The sequence below is a fragment of the Rattus norvegicus genome, chromosome 4, assembly GCF_036323735.1.
Source record: "Rattus norvegicus strain BN/NHsdMcwi chromosome 4, GRCr8, whole genome shotgun sequence".
NCBI lineage: Eukaryota > Metazoa > Chordata > Mammalia > Rodentia > Muridae > Rattus > Rattus norvegicus.
Window position 1 is genome coordinate 166,724,655 of NC_086022.1, and position 22,928 is coordinate 166,747,582.

General features: G+C 40.7%; 1 long non-coding RNA gene across 2 annotated transcripts in view; it reads left to right on the forward strand.

The window, feature by feature from the left end:
- The window catches only part of LOC108350878 (uncharacterized), a 29,125-nt gene extending 11,262 nt beyond the window's left edge, over positions 1–17,863 (forward strand). For both annotated transcript variants that reach the window (XR_010066283.1, XR_001837831.3), the window contains exons 2-4: positions 16,351–16,618; positions 17,397–17,474; positions 17,744–17,863. This is a non-coding gene — a long non-coding RNA (uncharacterized LOC108350878). The remainder of the gene's footprint in view (positions 1–16,350; positions 16,619–17,396; positions 17,475–17,743) is intronic.
- Positions 17,864–22,928: the final 5,065 nt, after the last annotated feature.

Below are 22,928 nucleotides of genomic sequence, written 5' to 3' on the forward strand. Positions count from 1 at the left end.
CTGTTGCTTGGGTTCCTGTGTTTGCCTCTCGCCATCAGATTATCTCTAGTGTTACTTTGTTCTGCTATTTCTGACAGTGGCTAGACTGTCCTATAAACCTGTGTGTCAGGAGTGCTGTAGACCTGTTTTCCTATTTTCTTTCAGCCAGTTATGGGGACAGAGTGTTCTGCTTTCGGGCGTGTAGTTTTTCCTATCTACAGGTCTTCACCTGTTCCTGTGGGCCTGTGTCTTGAGTTCACCAGGCAGGTCACTTGCAGCAGAAAAGTTGGTCTTACCTGTGGTTCCGAGGCTCAAGTTTGCTTGTGGGGTGTTGCTTATGAGCTCTCTGCGGCGGCAGCAACCTGGAAGATCTGCGCTGCCCTTTCCGGAAGCTTCCGTGCACCAGGGTTCCAGATGGCCGTTGGTGTTTTCCTCTGGCGTCAGAGATGTGTGCAGAGTGTAGTCTCTTCTGGTTTCCCAGGCATGTCTGCCTCTCTGAAGGTTTACCTCTCCCTCCCACAGGATTTGGGTGCAGAGAACTGTTTATCCGGTAGGTCTCTTCAGGTTCTGGCAGTGTCTCAGACGCAGCGGTACTGCTGCTCCTGGGCCCTCCTCTACGGGAACGCAGAGGCCTTATACAGTTTCCTCTTGGGCCAGGGATGTGGGCAGGGGTGGGCAGTGTTGGTGGTTTCTTCTGCTCTGTAGTCTCAGGAGTGCCCACCTGACCAGGTGGTGAGGGCTCTCTCCCACGGGGTTTCGGAGCAGAGAGCTGCTGCAGGCAGGGATCCACCAGTTTGGGATTCCCGCTAAATACCTTGGTCATCCTTCTTGAGTGTCATGTGTTCTGTGCATCTAGGGTAATTCAAGCATTTGGGCTAATAGCCACTTATCAATGAATGCATACCATGTGTGTTTGAATCATCTTTTATAATAACTAAGAATCAATTACATATTTTATAAATAATGATCGACAGATTTTTTAAGCCACATACAGTTATTAATAACTTATATATAGCATAAATTAAGTAATCAGGAAATGTTCTACATTGAACATTTAAGTTGTTTATACTATTTTCTTGTTCATTTGAAAACTACATGGGAAATACTTTAAAACACACTTAGACATTTTATGTATGAAGTCATATGATCAAAGGAGATACGTGTTTTTTATTAAGTTTTTAATTTTTATTAGATATATTTCTTTACTTTCATTTAAAATGTTATTCCTCTTCCTGGTTTCCGGTCCTAAAGTCCCCATTCCCTCCTCTCCCCCTCCCCCATCCAGGAATTCCCCCTAAACATTCCCCTTATTGCCCCCCCCATATTCCCCTGCACTGGAAGTCCAACCTTGGAAGGACCAAGGACTTCCCCTTTCACTGGTGCCCCAACAAGTCTGTTCTCTGGTACATATGCATTTGGATGTCTGGGTCAGTCCATGTATATTCTTTCGGTAGTGGTTTAGTCCCTGGAAGCTCTGGTTGGTTGGCATTGTTGTTCATATGGGGTTGCAAGCTCCTTCACCTCTTTCAATACTTCCTCTTATTCCCTGCAAGGGGGTCCTATTCTCAGTTGAGTGGTTTGTTACTAGCATTGACCACTGTGATGGAAATTCTCTGGATGTGTCTCTCAGGAAAGATCTATATCCGGTTCCTGTCAACATGCATTCTTTAGCTTCATCAATCTTATCTAGTTTTGATGGCTGCATATATATGGGCCACATGTGGGGCAGGCTCTGAATGGTCATTCCTTAAGTCGCTGCTCTAAACCTTGCTTCCATATCCCCTCTTATGGATGTTTTCCCCCTTTTAAGAAGTGGGAGCATCCACATTTCGGTCATCCTTCTTTGAGCTTCCTGTGGTCTGTAGATTGCATCTTGGGTAATTCAAGCTCTGTGGCTAATATCCACTTATCAATGAGTGCATACCATGTGTGTTTTCCTGTGATTGGGTTACCTCACGCAAGGTGATATTTTCTACTTCAATCTACTTGCCTATGAATTTCACAAAGTCATAGTTTGTGATAGCTGTGTAGTACTCCATTGTGTAGATGTACTACATCTTTTTTTAATCCATTCCTCTGTTGAAGGGCATCTAGGTTCTTTCCAGCTTCTGGCTATTATAAACAAGGGTACTATGAACATAGTGGAACATATGTCTTTGTTGTATGTTGGAGCATTTTTGGGGTATATGCACAAGAGAGGTATAGCTGGGTCCTGAGGTAGTGGAATGTCCAATTTTCTGAGGAACCTCCAGATTGATTTCCAGAGTTGTACCAGTTTGCAATCACACCAACAATGGAGGAGTGCTCCTCTTTCTCCACATCCTCACCAGCATCTGCTGTCACCGGAGTTTTTGGTCTTGGCCATTCAGACTGGTGTGAGGTAGAATCTCAGGGTTGGTTTGATTAGCATTTCCCTAATGACTAAGGATGTTGAACATGTCTTCAGGTGCTTTTTGGCCATTCAATAATCCTCAGCTGAGAATGTTTTTTTAGCTCTGTACCCAATTTTTAATAGGGTTCTTTGGTTCTCTGGAGTCTAACTCCTTGAGTTCTTTGTATTTTTTTGGATATTAGCCCTCTATTAGATGTAGGATTGGTAAAGATCCTTTCCCAATTTGTTGGTTGCTATTTTGTCCTAATGACAGTTTCATTTGCCTTACAGAAGCTTTGCAGTTTTATGAGGTCCCATTTGTTGACTCTTGATCTTTAGCGCATAAGTCATTGGTGTTTTGTTCAGGAAATTTTCCCCAGTGCCCATGTGTTTGAGACTCTTCCCCACTTTTTCTTCTTTAGTTCAAGTGTATCTGGTTTGTTGTGGAGGTCCTTGATGCACTTGGACTTAAGCTTTGTACATGGTGATAAGAGTGGATCGATTTGCATTCTTCTACATGCGGACTTCCAGTTGAACCAGCACCATTTGTTGAAAATGCTATCTTTCTTTTATTGGGTATTTTTAGCACCTTTGGCAAAGATCAAGTGACCATACATGTGTGGGTTCATTTCTGGATCTTCAATTCTGCTCTTTTCAATTCAATTCTGGATCTTTCTGCCTGTCTCTGTAACAATACCATACAGTTTTTATGACTGATGCTCTGTAATACTGCTTGAAGTCAGGGATGGTGATTCCCTATAAGTTCTTCTACTGTGGAGTATAGCTTTCGCTCTCCTGGGTTTTTTGTTATTCCAAATGAATTTGCAAATTGCTTTTTCTCTCACTATAAAGAATTGAGTAGGAATTTTGATGGAGATTGCATTGAACCTGTAGATTGCTTTTGGCAAAATGGCCATCTTTACTATATTAATCCTGTCAATCCATGAGCATGGAATATCTTTCCATCTTCTGAGATCTTCCTAAATTTCTTTCTTCAGAGACTTGAAATTCTTGTCATACAAATCTTTCTCTTGCTTGGTTAAAGTCGCGCCAAGGTATTTTTTATTATTTGGGACTCTTGTGAAGGGTATCATTTCCTTAATTTCTTTCTCAGCCTGTTTTTCCTTTGAGTAGAGGAAGGCTATTCATTTGTTCAAGTTAAGTTTATACCCCACAACTTTGCTGAAGTTGTTTATCAGGATAAGTAGTTCTCTGATGGAACTTTTGGGCTCACTTAAGTATACTATCATATCATCTGCAAATAGCGATATTTTGATTTCTTCCCTTCCAATTCGTATCCCTTTGACCTTCTTTCGTTGTCTGATTGTTCTGAAAAGGACTTTACGTACTATAATGAATAAGTAGGGAGAGAGTGGGCAGCCTTGCCTAGTCCCTGATTTTAGTGAGATTGCTTCAAGTTTCTCTCCATTTAGTTTGATGTTAGCTACTGGTTTGCTGTATATTGCTTTTACTATGTTTAGATATGGGCCTTGAATTCCTGATCTTTCCAGGACTTTTATCATGAAGGATGTGGAATTTTGTCAAATGCTTTCTCAGCATCTAATGAAATGATCATGCGGCTCTTATCTTTCAGTTTGACTATATAGTGGAATACATTGATGGATTTTCGTATATTAAACCATCCCTGCATCCCTGGGATGAACACTACTTGATCATGATGGATGATCATTTTGAGGTGTTCTTAGATTCGGTTTGCAAGAATTTTATTGAGTATTTTTGCATCAGTATTCATAAAGGAAATTGGTCTGAAGTTTGCCTTCATTGTTGGGTCTTTGTGTGGTTTTGGTATAAGAGTAATTGTGGCTTCATAGAAGGCATTTGGTAGCTCTCCGTCTGTTTCTATTTTGTGGAATAGTTTGGACAGCATTGGTATGAGGTGTTCTATGAAATTCTGATAGAATTCTCCACTGAACCCATCTGGACCTGGGCTCTTTTTGGTTGGGAGACTTTTAATAACTGCTTCTAATTCTTTAGGAGTTATGAGGTTGTTTAGATGGTTTATCTGTTCCTGATTTAACTTTGTTACCTGGTATCTGTCTAGAAAATTGTCCATTTCCTCTGGATTTTCCAGTTTTGTTGAATATAGGCTTTTGTAGTAGCATCTGAAGGTTTTTTAACTTTCTTCAGATTCTGTGGTTATGTCTCCCTTTTCATTTCCGATTTTGTTAATTTGGATACACTTTCTGTGACCTCTGGTTCATCTGCCTAAGGGTTTATCTATCTTATTGATTTTCTCAAAGAACCAGCTCCTGGTTTTGTTGATTCTTTGTATGGTCCTTTTCATTTCTATTTGGTTGATTTCAGCCCTGTGTATAATTATTTTCTGCCTTCTACTCCTTTTGGTTTTTTTTAATTTCTTTTTGTTCTAGAGCTTTTAAGTGTGCTGTCAAGCTGCTGACATATGTTCTTTCCTGTTTCTTTTTGCAGGCACTCATAGCTATGATTTCCTCTTACTACCACTTTCATTGTGTCCCATAAGTTTGCAAATGTTATATCTTCACTTTCATTAAATTCTAAGAAGTCTTTAATTTCATTATTTCTTCCTTGACCAAGTTGTCATTGAGTATAGCATTGTTCAACTTCCATGTATATGTGGGCTTTCTGTCATTATTGTTGTTATTGAAGACCAGACTTAGTGCGTGATGATCTGATAGGATGCATGGGATTATTTCTATCTTCCTGTATCTGTTGAGGTCTGTTTTGTGACCAATTATATGGTCAATATTGGAGAAGTTTCCATGAGTTGTGAGAAGAAAGTATATCCTTTTCTTTGAGGATGGTATGTTCTATAAATATCTGTTAAATCCATTTGGTTCATAACTTCTGTTAGTTTCTCTACATCTCTGTTTAATTTCTGTTTCTATGATCTGTTCAGTGATGTGGGGGGGTGTTGAAATGCCCTACTATTATCATGTGAGGTGCAATGTGGGCTTTGAGCTTTAGTAAGGTTTCTTTTATGAATGTAGGTGCCCTTGAATTTGGAGCATAGATATTTAGGATTGAGAGTTCATCTTCGTGGATTTTTCCTTTGATGAATATGAAGTGTCCTTTCTTATCTTTTTTGATGACTTTTGGTTGGAAGTCAATTTTATTTGATATTAGAATGGCAACTCCAGTTTGTTTCTTCAGACCATTTGCTTGGAAACTTGTTTTCCAGCCATTTCCTCTGAGGTAGTGTCTGTCTTTGTCTCTGTGGTGTGTTTCCTACATGCAGTAAAAATGCTGGGTCCTCTTTACGTATCCAGTCTGTTAGTCTATGTCTTCTTATTGAAGAATTGAGGCCATTGATATTGAGAGATATTAAGGAATAGTGATTGTCACTTCCTGTTATTTTTGTTGGTAGAGGTGGACTTATGTTTCTTTGTCTCTCTTTTGGTTTCATTGCAAGAAAATTATATTCTTGCTTTCTGTATGGTGCAGTTTCTCTCCTTGTGTTGGAGTTTCCTATCTATTATCTTTTGTAGGGCTGGATTTGTAGAGAGATAGTGTGTAAATTTGGTTTTGTCATGGAATATCTTGGTTTCTCCATTGATGTTAATTGAAAGTTTTGCTGGATTCAGTAACGTGGACTAGCATTTGTGTTCTTTTAGGATCTGTATAGCATCTGTCGACAATCTTCTGGCTTTCATAGTCTCTGGTGAGAACTCTGGTGTAATTCTTATGGGTCTGCCTTTATATGTTACTTGACCTTTTTCCCTTACTGCTTTTAATATTCTTTCTTTGTTTTTTGCATTTGGTATTTTATCTATTATGCGATGGGCGGAATTTCTCTTGTGGTACAATCTATTTGGAGTTCTGTAGGCTTCTTGTATGTTTATGGGAATCTCTTTCTTTAGGTTAGGGAAGTTTTCTTCTAAAATTTTGTTGAATATATTTACTGGCCCTTTAAATTGGGAGTCTTCACTTTCTTCTATACCTATTATGCTTAGGTTTGATCTTCTCATTGTGTCCTGGATTTCCTGTATGTTTTGGGCTAGGAGCTTTTTGCGTTTTACATTATCTTTGACAGTTGTGTCGATGTTTTCTACGGTATCTTCTTCCCCTGAGATTCTCTCTTCTATCGCTTGTATTCTGTTGGTGATGCTTTTATCTACAGCTCCTTGTCTCTTCCTTTGGTTTTCTATATCCAGGGTTGTCTCCCTTTGTGCTTTCTTTATTGTTTCTATTTCCATTTTCAATTCCTTCACCTGTTTGGTTGTGTTTTCCTGAATTCTTTCAGGGATTCTGTGTTTCCTCTCTAAGGGCTTCTACTTGTTTACTTGTGTTTTCCCACATTTCTTTAAGGGAGTTCTTTATGTCTTTTTTTTTTTTTTCGGAGCTGGGGACCGAACCCAGGGCCTTGTGCTTCCTACGTAAGCGCTCTTTATGTCTTTCTTAAAGTCCTCCATCATGGGCCCGCAGCAGCTCTCTGCTCCCAGACACTTGGGAGAGAGACCCGACCGGCTGGTCAGGTGGGCACTCCTGAGGCTGCAGAGCGGAAGAGACCACCAACACTGCCCACCCGTGCCCACATCCCTGGCCCAAGAGGAAACTGTATAAGGCTTCTGGGTTCCCGTGGGGGAGGGCCCAGGAGCGGCAGGACCGCTGCCTCTGAGACACCACCTGAACCTGAAGGAAACAGACCGGTAAACAGTTCTCTGCACCCAAATCCCGTGGGAGGGAGAGCTAAACCCTCAGAGAGGCAGACACACCTGGGAAACCAGAAGAGACTGCACTCTGCATACACATCTCGGACGCCAGAGGAAAACACCAAATGCCATCTGGAACCCTGGTGCACTGAAGCTCCCGGAAACGGCAGCACAGATCTTCCTGGTTGCTGCTGCCGCAGAGAGCTCTTGGGCAGCACCCCGCGAGCAAACTTGAGCCTCGGGACCACAGGTAAGACCAACTTTTCTGCTGCAAGTGATCTGTCTGGTGAACTCAAGACACAGGCCCACAGGAACAGCTGAAGACCTGTAGAGAGGGAAAACTACACGCCGGAAAGCAGAACACTCTGTCACCATAACAGGCTGAAAGAAAACAGGAAAACAGGTCTACAGCACTCCTGACACACAGGCTTATAGGGCAGTCTAGCTACTGTCAGAAATAGCAGAACAAAGTAACACTAGAGATAATCTGATGGCGAGAGGCAAACACAGGAACCCAAGCAACAGAAACCAAGACTACATGGCACCATCGGAGCCCAATTCTCCCACCAAAACAAAAATGGAATATCCAAACACACCAGAAAAGCAAGATCTAGTTTCAAAATCATATTTGATCATGATGCTGGAGGACTTCAAGAAAGACCTGAAGAACTCCCTTAGAGAACAAGTAGAAGCCTACAGAGAGGAGTCACAAAAATGCCTGTAAGAATGCCAGGAACACATAATTAAACAAGTAGAAGCCCATAGAGAGGAGTCGCAAAAATCCCTGAAAGAATTCCAGGAAAACACAATCAAACAGTTGAAGGAATTAAAAATGGAAATAGAAGCAATCAAGAAAGAACACATGGAAACAACCCTGGATATAGAAAACCAAAAGAAGAGACAAGGAGCTGTAAATACAAGCTTCATGAACAGAATACAGGAGATGGAAGGGAGAATCTCAGGAGCAGAAGATTCCATAGAAATCATTGACTCAACTGTCAAAGATAATGTAAAGCAGAAAAAGCTACTTGTCCAAAACATACAGGAAAACCAGGACTCAATGAGAAGATCAAACCTAAGGATAATAGGTAGAGAAGAGAGTGAAGACTCCCAGCTTAAAGGAAGAGTAAATATCTTCAACAAAATCATAGAAGAAAACTTCCCTAACCTAAAAAAAGAGATACCCATAGGCATACAAGAAGCCTACAGAACTCCAAATAGATTGGACCAGAAAAGAAACACCACCCGTCACATAATAGGCAAAACACCAAACGCACAAAATAATGAAAGAATATTAAAAGCAGTAAGGGAAATGGGTCAAGTAACATATAAAGGCAGAACTATCAGAATCACACCAGACTTTTCTCCAGAAACTATGAAGGCCAGAAGATCCTGGACAGATGTCATACAGACCTAAGAGAACACGAATGCCAGCCCAGGTTACTGTATCCTGCAAAACTCTCAATTAACATAGATGGAGAAACCAAGATATTCCATGCCAAAACCAAATTTACACAATATCTTTCTACAAATCCAGCACTACAAAGGATAATAAATGGTAAAGCCCAACATAAGGAGGCAAGCTATACCCTAGAAGAAGCAAGAAACTAATCATCTTGGCAACAAAACAAAGAGAAGAAAAGCACACAAACATAACCTATCATCCAAATATGAGTATGACAGGAAGCAATAATCACTATTCCTTAACATCTCTCAACATCAATGGCCTCAACTCCCCAATAAAAGACATAGATTAACAAACTGGATACGCAACAAAGACCCTGTATTCTGCTGCCTACAAGAAACACACCTCAGAGACAAAGACAAAACTACCTCAGAGGGAAAGGCTGGAAAACAACTTTCCAAGCAAATGGTCAGAAGAAACAAGCTGGAGTAGCCATTCTAATATCAGATCAAATCAATTTTCAACTAAAAGCCATCAAAAAAGATAAGGAAGGACACTTCATATTCATCAAAGGAAAAATCCACAAAGATGAACTCTCAATCCTAAATATCTATGTCCCAAATACAAGGGCACCTACATACGTAAAAGAAACCTTACTAAAGCTCAAAACACACATTGCAGCTCATACAATAAGAGTGGGAGCTTTCAACACCCCACTCTCATCTATGGACAGATCATGGAAACAGAAATTAAACAGAGACGTAGACAGACTAAGAGAAATCATGAGCCAAATGGACTGAACGCATATTTATAGAACATTCTATCCTAAAGCAAAAGGATATACCTTCTTCTCAGCTCCGCATTGTACTTTCTCCAAAATTGACCATATAATTGGTCAAAAAACGGGCCTCAACAGGTACAGAAAGATAGAAATAATCAGATGCATGCTATAGGACCACCACGGCCTAAAGCTGGTCTTCAATAACAATAAGGGAAGAATGCCATATATACGTGGAAATTGAACAATGCTCTACTCAATGATAACCTGGTCAAGCAAGAAATAAAGAAAGAAATTAAAGACTTTTTAGAATTTAATGAAAATGAAGGTACAACATACCCAAACTTATGGGACACAATGAAAGCTGTGCTAAGAGGAAAATTCATAGCGCTGAGTGCCTGCAGAAAGAAACAGGAAACAGCATATGTCAGCAGCTTGACAGCACACCTAAAAGCTCTAGAACAAAAAGAGGCAAATACACCCAGGAGGAGTAGAAGGCAGGAAATAATCAAACTCAGAGCTGAAATCAACCAAGTAGAAACAAAAAGGACCATAGAAAGAATCAACAGAACCAAAAGTTGGTTCTTTGAGAAAATCAACAAGATAGATAAACCCTTAGCCAGACTAACGAGAGGACACAGAGAGTGTGTCCAAATTAATAAAATCAGAAATGAAAAGGGAGACATAACTACAGATTCAGAGGAAATTCAAAAAATCATCAGATCTTACTATAAAGGCCTATATTCAACAAAACTTGAAAATCTGCAGGAAATGGACAATTTCCTAGACAGATACTAGGTACTGAAGTTAAATCAGGAACAGATAAACCAGTTAAACAACCCCATAACTCCTAAGGAAATAGAAGCAGTCATTAAAGGTCTCCCAACCAAAAAGAGCCCAGGTCCAGACGGGTTTAGTTCAGAATTCTATCAGACCTTAATAGAAGACCTCATACCAATATTATCCAAACTATTCCACAAAATTGAAACAGATGGAGCACTACCGAATTCCTTCTATGAAGCCACAATTACTCTTATACCTAAACCACACAAAGACCCAACAAAAAAGAGAACTTCAGACCAATTTCCCTTATGAATATCGACGCAAAAATACTCAATAAGATTCTGGCAAACCGAATCCAAGAGCACATCAAAACAATCATCCACCATGGTGAAGTAGGCTTCATCCCAGGCATGCAGGGATGGTTTAACATATGGAAAACCATCAATGTGATCCATTATATAAACAAACTGAAAGAACAAAACCACATCATCATTTCATTAGATGCTGAGAAAGCATTTGACAAAATTCAAAACCCCTTCATGATAAAAGTCCTGGAAAGAATAGGAATTCAAGGCCCATACCTAAACATAGTAAAAGCCATATACAGCAAACCAGTTGCTAACATTAAACGAAATGGGGAGAAACTTGAAGCAATCCCACTAAAATCAGGGACTAGACAAGGCTGCCTACTCTCTCCCTACTTATTCAATATAGTTCTTGAAGTTCTAGCCAGAGCAATCAGAAAACAAAAGGAGGTCAAGGGGATACAGATCGGAAAAAAAGAAGTCAAAATATCACTATTTGAAGATGATATGATAGTATATTTATGTGATCCCAAAAGTTCCACCAGAAAACTACTAAAGCTGATAAACAACTTCAGCAAAGTGGCTGGGTATAAAATTAACTCAAATAAATCAGTAGCCTTCCTCTACACAAAAGAGAAACAAGCCGAGAAAGAAATTAGGGAAACGACACCCTTCATAATAGACCCAAATAATATAAAGTACCTCGGTGTGACTTTAACCAAGCAAGTAAAAGATCTGTACAATAAGAACTTCAAGACACTGAAGAAAGAAATTGAAGAAGACCTTAGAAGATGGAAAGATCTCCCATGCTCATGGATTGGCAGGATCAATATAGAGAAATGGCCATTTTACCAAAAGCGTTCTACAGATTCAATGCAATCCCCATCAAAATACCAATCCAATTCTTCAAAGAGTTAGACAGAACAATTTGCAAATTCATCTGGAATAACAAAAAACCCAGGATAGCTAAAACTATGCTCAAAAATAAAAGGACTTCAGGGGGAATCACTATCCCTGAACTCAAGCAGTATTACAGAGCAATAGTGATAAAAACTGCATGGTATTGGTACAGAGACAGACAGATAGACCAATGGAATAGAATTGAAGACCCAGAAATGAACCCACACACCAATGGTCACTTGATTTTTGACAAAGGAGCCAAAACCATCCAATGGAAAAAAGATAGCATTTTCAGCAAATGGTGCTGGTTCACCTGGAGGTCAATATGTAGAAGAATGCAGATCGATCCATGCTTATCATCCTGTACAAAGCTTAAGTCCAAGTGGATCAAGGACCTCCACATCAAACCAGACACACTCAAACTAATAGAAGAAAAACTAGGGAAGCATCTGGAACACATGGGCACTGGAAAAAATTTCCTGAACAAAACACCAATGGCTTATGCTCTAAGATCAAGAATCGACAAATGGGATCTCATAAAACTGCAAAGCTTCTGTAAGGCAAAGGACACTGTGGTTAGGACAAAATGGCAACCAACAGATTGGGAAAAGATCTTTACCAATCCTACAACAGATAGAGGCCTTATATCCAAAATATACAAAGAACTCAAGAAGTTAGACCGCAGGGAGACAAATAATCCTATTAAAAAATGGGGTTCAGAGCTAAACAAACAATTCACAGCTGAGGAATGCCAAATGGCTGAGAAACACCTAAAGAAATGTTCAACATCTTTAGTCATAAGGGAAATGCAAATCAAAACAACCCTGAGATTTCACCTCACACCAGTGAGAATGGCTAAGATCAAAAACTCAGGTGACAGCAGATGCTGGCGAGGATGCGGAGAAAGAGGACACTCCTCCATTGTTGGTGGGATTGCAGACTGTTACAACAATTCTGGAAATCATTCTGGAGGTTCCTCAGAAAATTGGACATTGAACTGCCTGAGGATCCAGCTATACCTCTTTTGGGCATATACCCAAAAGATGCCCCAACATATAAAATAGACACGTGCTACACTATGTTCATCACAGCCTTATTTATAATAGCCAGAAGCTGGAAAGAACCCAGATGCCCTTCAACAGAGGAATGGATACAGAAAATGTGGTACATCTACACAATGGAATATTACTCAGCTATCAAAAACAACGGCTTTATGAAATTCGTAGGCAAATGGTTGGAACTGGAACATATCATTCTGAGTGAGCTAACCCAATCACAGAAAGACATACATGGTATGCATTCATTGATAAGTGGCTATTAGCCCAAATGCTTGAATTACCCTAGATGCCTAGAACAAATGAAACTCAAGACGGATGATCAAAATATGAATGCTTCACTCCTTCTTTAAAAGGGGAACAAGAATACCCTTGGCAGGGAAGAGAGAGGCAAAGATTAAAACAGAGACTGAAGGAACAGCCATTTAGAGCCTGCCCCACATGTGGCCCATACATATACAGCCACCCAATTAGACAAGATGGATGAAGCAAAGAAGTGCAGACCGACAGGAGCCGGATGTAGATCGCTCCTGAGAGACACAGCCAGAATACAGCAAATACAGAGGCAAATGCCAGCAGCAAACCACTGAACTGAGAATAGGACCCCCGTTGAAGGAATCAGAGAAAGAACTGGAAGAGCTTGAAGGGGCTCGAGACCCCATATGTACAACAATGCCAAGCAACCAGAGCTTCCAGGGACTAAGCCACTACCTGAAGACTATACATGGACTGACCCTGGACTCTGACCTCATAGGTAGCAATGAATATCCTAGTAAGAGCACCAGTGGAAGGGGAAGCCCTGGGTCCTCCTAAGACTGAACCCCCAGTGAACTAGACTGGTGGGGGGAGGGAGGCAATGGGGGGAGGGTTGTGAGGGGAATAGCCATAAGGAAGGGGAGGGGGGAGGGGGGAGGGGGATTTTGCCCGGAAACCGGGAAAGGGAATAACACTCGAAATATATATAAAAAATACTCAAGTTAATAAAAAAAAAAAAAAGCCCTCCATCATTATCAAAAAATGTGATTTTAAATCTAGATCTTGCTTTTCTGGTGTGTTTGGATATCTAATATTTTCTTTGGTGGAAGAACTGGGCTCTGATGATGCCAGGTAGTCTTGGTGCCTATTGCTTAGGTTCCCGCAATTTCCTCTAGCCATTTGTTTGTCTCTGGTGTTTGCTTGTCATGCTGTTTCTGAGAGTGACTTCACCCTGCTATAGGCCTCTGTGTCAGCACTTCTGTTGAACTATTTTCCTGTTTTCTTTCAGGCTTTCCTGAGAACAGGTGTTCTGACTTCCTGTGTGTTGGTGCTCCCAGAGACTGTCTTCCAGCTCTAGGAACAGGCATGAATCAAAGGGCCCTACCCCTGATTGCTCTTGTATGTCCTTGCACCCAGTGGGCTCAGTTGGCACTGTGCAATTCCCTCTTGGGTCTAAACTATGGGCAGAGGGTATTCTCCTCTGACTTTTTTGGAGTATCCACACTTCTGAGGGTACAACTCTCTGCCCCATGGGATTTTAGGTTCAGGGAGCTGTTTGGCCGGTTCTGGGCACAGACCAGAACCATAGGTACTGGTGGCTGTCTGTTCCTATATCCCTGTGTCCAGAGGCACTGTGCAGTTTCCCCTTGGACCAGGAATGTGGGACAAAGTGTGCAGAGGTGGCAGTTTGTCCTGTGGTCCCAGGATGTCTGCACTCCTGGGTGGTCCCCTCTCTTCCCCATGGGATTTTGGTGCAGGTAACTGTGGGATGGTATCTGTCCACTTCCAGGCAAAGCCAGACACAGGAAGTGCCCTGACTCACAGGACTTCTGCCTGTGTGTGTCCTGAATCCACCAGGCAGGTCACTTGGTAGCAGAAAAGTGGGTCTTACCTCTCCTTTCAGTTATGGCGGTGCTTCTGGAGACTGTCTTCCAGCTCTCAGCATGGGCAGGAATCACAAGGTTCTGACCCTGTTTGCTCCTGTATGTCCTTGCACACCACGGACACAGTTGGCACTAATCGATTCTCTCTTGGGTCAGGACTGTGGGCAGAGGGTATTTTCCTCTGACTTCTCAGGAGTATCCACACTTCTGAGGGTCCAGCTGTCTCCCCATGGGATTTGGGTGCAGGGAGTTGTTTTGCCGGTTCAGTTCGGTCCTGGGTACAGACCAGAACCGCGTGTACCGGTGACTGTCTGTTCCTATATCCCTGTGTTCAGAGACACCATGCAGTTTCCCATTGGACCAGGGATGAGAACTGAGGTGTGCAGAGGTGGCAGTCTGTTCTGTGGTCCCAGGATGTCTGCCAAGATACATGTTTTAAAAACTCTGATATAGATTATCACATGACCTCTAGTTCATTAGTATAATAGTTGGACATGAAAATATTCACAATAAGTATTTTTCTTTTTAGATATGTTTTCTTCTGAGTCTCACTTATGGGTTAAAGCTCAAACACGTTTAATGCCAATTGATTCCATAAAAATGAACATTTCAAAATTATCTACTCTATGATGCTGCTAGATGAGTCCATATTAGTATAAAATTTATCTCTGGTCATTGTGGCACATGACTTAAGTTCCAGCACTCAGGGGCCAGAGGCAGATAAATCTCCATGATTCAAGTCCAACAGCATCTACATAGAGAAATTCAGGATAGCCAGGCTACATAGTCTCAAAACACAACAAACAAACAAAAAGAAGAGACAGAACAATAGAAAGTAAGACAAGAAAAATTAAAAATAGGCATGATTAATATGCATAAGTTATTCAATGTGATGTTAGAAATGATCAGGCAATAAATATCTACACTTTACATTGCTTCTTCCATTAATGAGTGTTTGGAGATGGCATCCAATAAACAGGTGATATGAATAGATTGTTAATCTCTACTCATTTCTACCACCTTTTACACATTGTTAATTGATGAAATTTTCTAAAACATTTCCCTAACTCCCTATGCAAAATGTGGCTTCCTTGTTACAGAATTCTACAAAGTGCATTAGGAACTATGTAAATGCTTGAACTAATTACAAAGTAATTCTACTGAGCTCTCTTTTAGATAACACATAGCAAAAGTCATAGCATAGTTAGAGAAAATATCTTTCTTGAATGCTGAACTCCAATTTTCACATGCAGAATTAATAGAGTTCTAATTGCCTCAATTGAGTGTGCAATCTTAGTTGTGACACTGCTGTGCATGCCATTTGTAACTGAACACCATTTCTCTAGATTAAGTATGATCATGTGGTAGAGAAATCTGACAGGATCAATGTGGCGATTGCCTGTACCCCAGCCAGGTGGTGATGCAGGTAGAGGGAAGCAATGATGAGGGACAAGTTGTCCTTTTCAGTCTTGTATGACCCTTCAGATGACCCAAATGCAACATGGAAAGAGTATCCTTTCTGAAAGATAATCCAGCTCTTAAACTTCTGCCACTTCTGCTGACCAAACTGAAAAGAGGAAATTATAGGTTCAGAGCTGATACTGATAAATAGGAAACATGAGCTATTCATTCCTGCATTTGAAATTACTCCCCACTTCATGTTCCATAGGTTCACATTTCATAATGTTTGACGACTGAAAGGATAAGGGAATATATATTTACAGAAATTGTCAATATGTCTAGCTAGAATGTAGTCTTACATAAATAAGCCACCAATTAGAAGAGATGAGTGATACAATTTGTGTCACACACACACACACACACACACACACACACACACCACATGTGTGTGTGTGGTTATTCAAAAGAAATATGATAAGTTTAGGTTTCAATTATTATTAGTTTTCAGGAAATTTGCCTTAATATGTAAGAGGAGATTACTTTTGCTTTTGAATTGTGTTTACTGAAAGTAAATGTACATTAGGAATGCATGTTAGAAAATCACATTTCTACTGTGATTTTCTTGGTGTGTACTGAGCTACTTTTTAAGCCACACATGTTTACAATGAAAGTTCATGTCATTCCACATTAGGTGGCTTCAGTGCAGTCATTGTGTTGATGCTGATAAATCAAACCCAAGGCCTTGTGTGTGCCCTATAAGAACTGTACCATGGGCTGCATGTTCATCCTTTGAGAGTTTTGTTAGTGATTGTTTGGCTGTTTAGTTGACTGGTTATCTTGATTTGATTTTTTGGTTCTGTTTCAGATGTGATTGTGTTGTATAAATAGTAGTGGCCTAAAACTCAATATGTAGCCCAAGTCGGATTCAAGCACACTGTTCTTCCACATCATGTATCATCATCCTTGGTTCTGTGTATACAGATATACATTATTGGATCAGTTTCCACTGTGTGTGAGAGAGAGGGTGTATGATGACTGGAATATTGCTTGTCTGAACCAAACCTCAAGATCAACCAAGCATGGCAACACATTCTTGTAATCCCAAGAAGCATGGGCAGGAGAATCCTCAAAAGGTAAGATCAGCTTGGTTTACTAGATATTAAGTTCCAGTCCACCTAAAGCTATTGAAGGAGACCTTATCTATAAAACAACCCCCTATATGAAAGCAGACATCATAAGGCAAGTTTTTCCATCATGTTGCTTCTTCTACAGTTGCCTAGCTAGTTAATGCCCCTTCATTTTGTGTCACTGGCAAATCTAAGGTCTTATCCTACATGATGACACATAACCTTGCAATTTCCAACCTCGAAATGTCTGAACCCAAATAAACTTTTCATTATAAATGACTCAGCCTATTATGCTAGTATGGCAACTAAAATGAAACAACATACACAGTGAGCTAGGATAATGTCAAACTGGGAGTGACAGTGTTGTGGACTTGAATGGAACAAGTCTTGGGCACACCAATTAAGGATTATAAAGTTAGATTAGGTTCTGGTCAAGCCTGTGGGGAACTGCCTTTGCTAGATCATTTGAAAAGAGAAGATTCATCCATTGTAACTGGAACTATTTTCCTGTGTTAGGATCCTAAACTGTATAGATAGAGAGAGCAAGCTGAGAACAAGCTCTTATTAATCACTCTCTGCTTCTAGCTTCTGACGCAATGTGAAAGCCTCAAGCTCAAAATGTTGTAAGACCCCAAAGTGGTCTTAGCTCAGGACCCACAGAACACAATATGATGACAGACTGATGCAATGGCAAGAGGTTTATTGATCCATGCACATGGGGTTTCTCATCCACTCAGGGAGAGGCAACCCTGAACTCAAAAAGCACATGTTTTATACTTTACAGAGGGCAGACCTCAGCAACAGGGCTAGCTGGCTTACTCTGATTGGTGGAACACAGGACAAAGGATCTCTTCAGGCATTGGTTGGTTCACTCAAGGGGCTGTTTTGGGCTTAATTAGTCAATTTCCTCATCCCTTTCAGACCTGACCTCAGAAAGTCCCTGGGAAAGGGTGGGGGGGGAGCTGGGAGGTCGACGGATAAGGTCAGGCTGACACATCTGGTGGTTTTTCTTGGAATTTACTACAAGGAGGGGTAAGGGGTCTTTTTCCAAGAACAGCTTTGTATGTTTTGGCTGGTCTCAACTTAAGCCTGGTCACTCTGACCACCAAAACCTTTTTTCTTTATTCCCAGAACCTTGTTCTTACAGCCTTGTTCCTCGTATCTATGAAACTTATTTCTTCACAATGACTTCCCTATGGTGAAGGACTACCCCCTTGAACCGTGAGCTAAAATAAACCCTTCATCCCCAAAGTTGCTTTTGTCAATAATTTATCATAACAGAAAAAGAACTTAAGACACTTGGAGTGGAGGTGTTTTTTTAAGAACAGGGTAGAGACAGTAAGTGAACAGGATCTAGGAAATCTACAGCAGTGAGAAACCATTGCTTTAGAAAAAGCCACTGATAACCTAAGATCTGGAGATTAGCATCAAACTGCCCACAGAATGGTTAATGCTCTTGAGATGTTTTTCTCTCGTTTTCATCCTGGTAGGAGGCTCTTGTTCTCATGATGAACACTGAGCAAGTTCACAGCACATGTTCACATATTTGTGTGTAGTTTGTGCCTTCTAACTGGAGGTCTATGAGCACTTATCTAAATCCGTTCTTTCATCTCTGTGATGGCAGAATGGGCAACAGATATGGTGCCACCGATGTGACTGACAAAAAAGAAGACAATAAACTACACAGAAACCCAATTCAAAATGCAGACTTTTCAGCTTTAGAAAGAGGCAGAATCATATCAAGAACTGGACCTCTGAATAAATGAGCAGCTGCAAATGCAATTTTCTGTTCATTGCATAGCTCTGAGTTTCTGAAAAGAAAAAAAAAAGAACTTTAAATGAAGGCAGTTACATTAGAAAATTTCGTCTTTTCATATGAAAGTGACTGACACTCATACTGCAGTTCTAAGAGCAAAGTGCAACAAATGAATGGAAAAGACTGAATTGCAGCCCCATCAACTAATAGAACAGAAAGTGAGGAGCCTGGAAAATGTTTTTCATTTTCTTGAATTTTTTCTTCTAATCTCACTTTTTTTTTCATAATTCATTTTTTCACTTTACATCTCTATTATAGTCCCTCTTCCTCCTCTCTACCTGCTCCCACAAGTCCCTCCCCCTATTACCCCATTCCCTTATCCTCAGAGAAGGGAAAGCACCTCTTGGATACCACCCCACCTACCCTGAGACATCTACTCCCAGCAGGACCAAGCACACCCTCTCTTACTTTGGACAGACAAGGCAGCCCAGTTAGGGGAACAAGATCCACAGGCAGGCAACAGTCAGAGACAGACCCTGCTCCAATTGTTAGGGGACCCTAATGAAGACCAAGCTGCACATCTGTACAAATGTGCAGAGATCCTAGGTCCAGCTCTTGCACACTCTCTGGTGGGTGGTTGTCTCTGTGAGCCCCATGGGTCCAGATTAGTTTACTCTGTATGTTTTTCTGTGGTGTCTTTGACTCCTCCAGCTCATTCAATTCTATCCTTCATTCTTCCACAAGTTTCCCCAAGCTCCAGATAATGTTTGGCCATGGGTCTCTGCATCTGTTTCCACCCATTGCTGGATGAAGCCTCTCAGGAGACTGTTATGCTATGTTTCTATCTGCAAGAATAGCAGAGTATCATTAATAGTGTCGGGGGTTGGCTCTCTCTCATGGGCTGAGTCTCAAGTTGGGCCAGTAATTAGCTGTTCCCTCAGTCTCTGCTCCATCTGTATCCTTGCACATCATGTAAGGAAGATAAATTATGGGTTGGAGGTTATGTGGGTGAGTTGATGTTCCCCTCCTTCCACTGGAAGTCCTGCCTGGCTACAGGAGGGCACCACTTCAGTCTATATTCCCCATTAATAGAAATCTCAGCTAGGGATTCCTCCTTAGTCTCTCCCATCCCAGGTCTCCAGCTAGTCTGATTTCCCTCCCACCAGATATCCATTCTCACTCCCAGTCCTCCCTCCATCCCTATGCCCTTCATGACCCCCTTTCCCACCTAGTTCTCTCTCTCTCTCTCTCTCTCTCTCTCTCTCTCTCTCTCTCTCTCTCTCCATATACCTCCAAAGACTATTTTGTTTCCCCATCACTTTTATGCAAAAACATCCTCTTACACACAAACATGAATATATATATATATATATTCAAGTATATATTTGCATTCTAGGCTGTCTTGCTGCAAAAGCCACTTTTATTTGGGAAACCACATTGTGTGCCCACTAACTTCTGATGATGCAGTTACCCAGAAGCTGTGTACATCAGTGTAGTCACACCTTTAAACCATCTGGTCACACCCTGCCCTCAGCAGTGGCTTCATCATTTAACAGTGGCAAGCTGCTCTTTGTGCCCAGGCTGAGGAGGTTAGCTGGAGTGGCTAACAGCCCGCCCACAGAGAAGGTTGGTTTGAATCACATCACTGGGAGGAGCTGCCAGTCCTTAGTAGCTGCCCACTGCTTGCTATTTCTCTCCTGAGGTCAAACTTTCTCAACACTGAACTTCACAGCTATTAGGGCAAGAAAACCCAAAAGCTCTATTTTGAGATTTCCTGTACCCATTGCCACTCTGTGTGTCCCAGCATTTATAATTAGAGTTATTCTAATGGCCTGTATTACCTGCCTATGTACATAATTCTTTTAGGGCCAGAAGCACTGAGAGTGAAGAAATGAGAAAGATGCTTTAGTAACTAAGTAAGAATAAACCTTTTTTAAAAGGTACCCAAAGCGGGGAGGGGAATCAGACAATTTTCTGGGATCTCCAATACCTGTGGATAAAATCCATTTAGGACTGAAAGAGAAAGTTAAGCACTGGTTCATAAATAAATCTTTGCCTCTACAGTCCCTGTTATCTTACTATACTGCAGTTCAAAGGAGAGACTCTAACCAGTTCTCTGTCTCATTGCATCTTCTGTGGAGTCTACAGGCTTAACTCACCCTTCTCAAAGCACTCTTTCTTTTCATTTTGTTTATGATGCATAGTCTGATACAGTTCAGGATGGCCCACAGATGATTATAGCTGAGAAAGTCCTTGGCTCCTGATCCTTATCCCTCCAATTTGTGAGTTCTTTGATTACAGAGTGTGCCACTCAACCCAGACCTTGTATTATTCTTTTAATTTTATTTTGTATCTTTTTTCTTGTTTTGATGAGTTGTTTTATCCTAGCTCATTATCCAGTAAGTCTAGGACAATAGCTATTTTAACAATCAAACAAATTTTTGGTTCAACTTAAACCTTAATCCTGTATAATAGCTCTCACATCTTTTAAGTAAAGACGAAGATGTCTAATAATTGGATATACAAATAGCTATCATTAATATTCCTGATGAAAATATTCACATAGTGAGTTGGAGAATTGCCTAAACAGGCCTGAGGACCTAGTTTTGAGTCCCAGCAACCATAGTGTGACTAAATTTATCTGCACATCCAATTCCATGGTTTCTGTCTTTATTTTGTGGCTCCTAGAAGCATCAGGCCCATACCTGGTACACAGACATACATATAGAAAAAACATCCATGCATATAAAACAAAATAAACTGAAAAGAAGTGTTCACATACAGACCAGCTTGGCATTGATGAAATATTTCCCTGCACACTTCACTGTACACAGAGACACAGAACCTGAAGAGTAAAAAGAAAACATGCATAAATTAGTAGGAGATTATGGGAGAGACTTCTGAACACATCATTTTCACCAGTCTTTCTTACTGTTTTCTGTTGTTGCTCTTTCTGGGCAATGGTAAAATTCTCAAGATCTTATGGGAGATATTCACATCATAGTAGAGCCTCATCCAAAACACACTCATCTGTGGGTTGAAATTCATAGATCCTTGGTGTGAACAAATGTATGGTAAGATTTGTGGCAAAGTAAAAATTTCCATTAAAACACACACAAATACACACACACACACACACACACACACACAACACACACAAAACAAGGAATACTATCCACCTCAGACTAAGTTACAAAGACAATTAATACCTCAAAATTAAGGATTATGAAAAAGAAAACTGATCAACATAGGCCAGGGAAGCAGAATGTATGTTGGCAAAGCCTCCTTGGAGCTGGATCCCAAGGAAAGGGAAAAAGAAGGGAGAGAGAGCAGAATAAGCACTTGGAACGGAAGTGTGATTATTGTGTATCAACAAGACATAGCCTTACCAAGGGAGCAAAGGACAATGCTGCTTTGCCAACCTAAGTACAGAAACAAAAATCTCTACACAAAATACACAGTATAGAATAGTTTTTAAAGAACATTGTCTAAGGCCTGGTCCAAGTCAATAAATACCAGCTCAAACAAGAAACAAGAAAATCAGAACTGAGAATAAAAAAAAAATTACCCTAATACCTTGTGAACTGAGCAACCACTGGGTCATCATCATCCCCAGTGAAAGACAACCATGATGGAATCATCCCAAGTATTGAGACATGACTTCTAATTAGTCTTCCACTCTCCCTAGGGATTCAACTGTTCTTACTCTTTTAACACGAGGAGACCTAATAAATTCGTGTGTGTGTGTGTGTGTGTGCGTGTGTGTGTGTGTGTGTGTGTGTGTGTGTTCATTTCCTTGGCTCTCTCAACTAGAGTAGCAGAGTACAACCCTTTTCTGTAGACATGCTCAGTAATAACTGTCTTGTTCAATAAGGCTCTGGTTGGTTGTCCTTAGTAACAGCATAGAGACCTGACTAGGAGAACCGGTTTTTCTCTTTTTGCCTTGGACTGACGATGGTTAAGTAAAGGGAATGCTGGTGATATGTCTGATGCTTTGCACTCACCAAGGTCTGTCATTTAGAAACATATATTCATTTCCACATCAGGAACCTGAAGGTGATAAGCACTTTTTCTTGCACAATGAGAGATGAGTCAGTGGATTTTATACAGCAAAATGAGAAGAACGACCACACATTTATGAGCACCAAAAGGAACCATATAGTGTTTCATGACAAAAGGGCTACAAAGCCAGGACCTACAGCTACACTGATCAAAGCCATTAGCTATCTGGCTACATAAACTAAACTACATTAAACAATAAAACATAAATACAAATATAAAATATCAACTCTATTGATATCAGTTAAGTGAAATCAGCAGCACAGAGTTATTGGTAGATAGGATGCCATTGTTCACATTTGTTAGGAGATTTAATGTTTGGACTTTCTTATTTAAAATACATACATACATACATACATACATACATACATACATACAAATATGGAATACCATATGTGGGTCCCAATACAAATATATGGGATCATGAAAGATTCCCTGGTTCCTGGTTGAAGAAGCTTGAAACCCCAGTGACCCTGAAAGGGACAGTAGGCATTTCGTCTG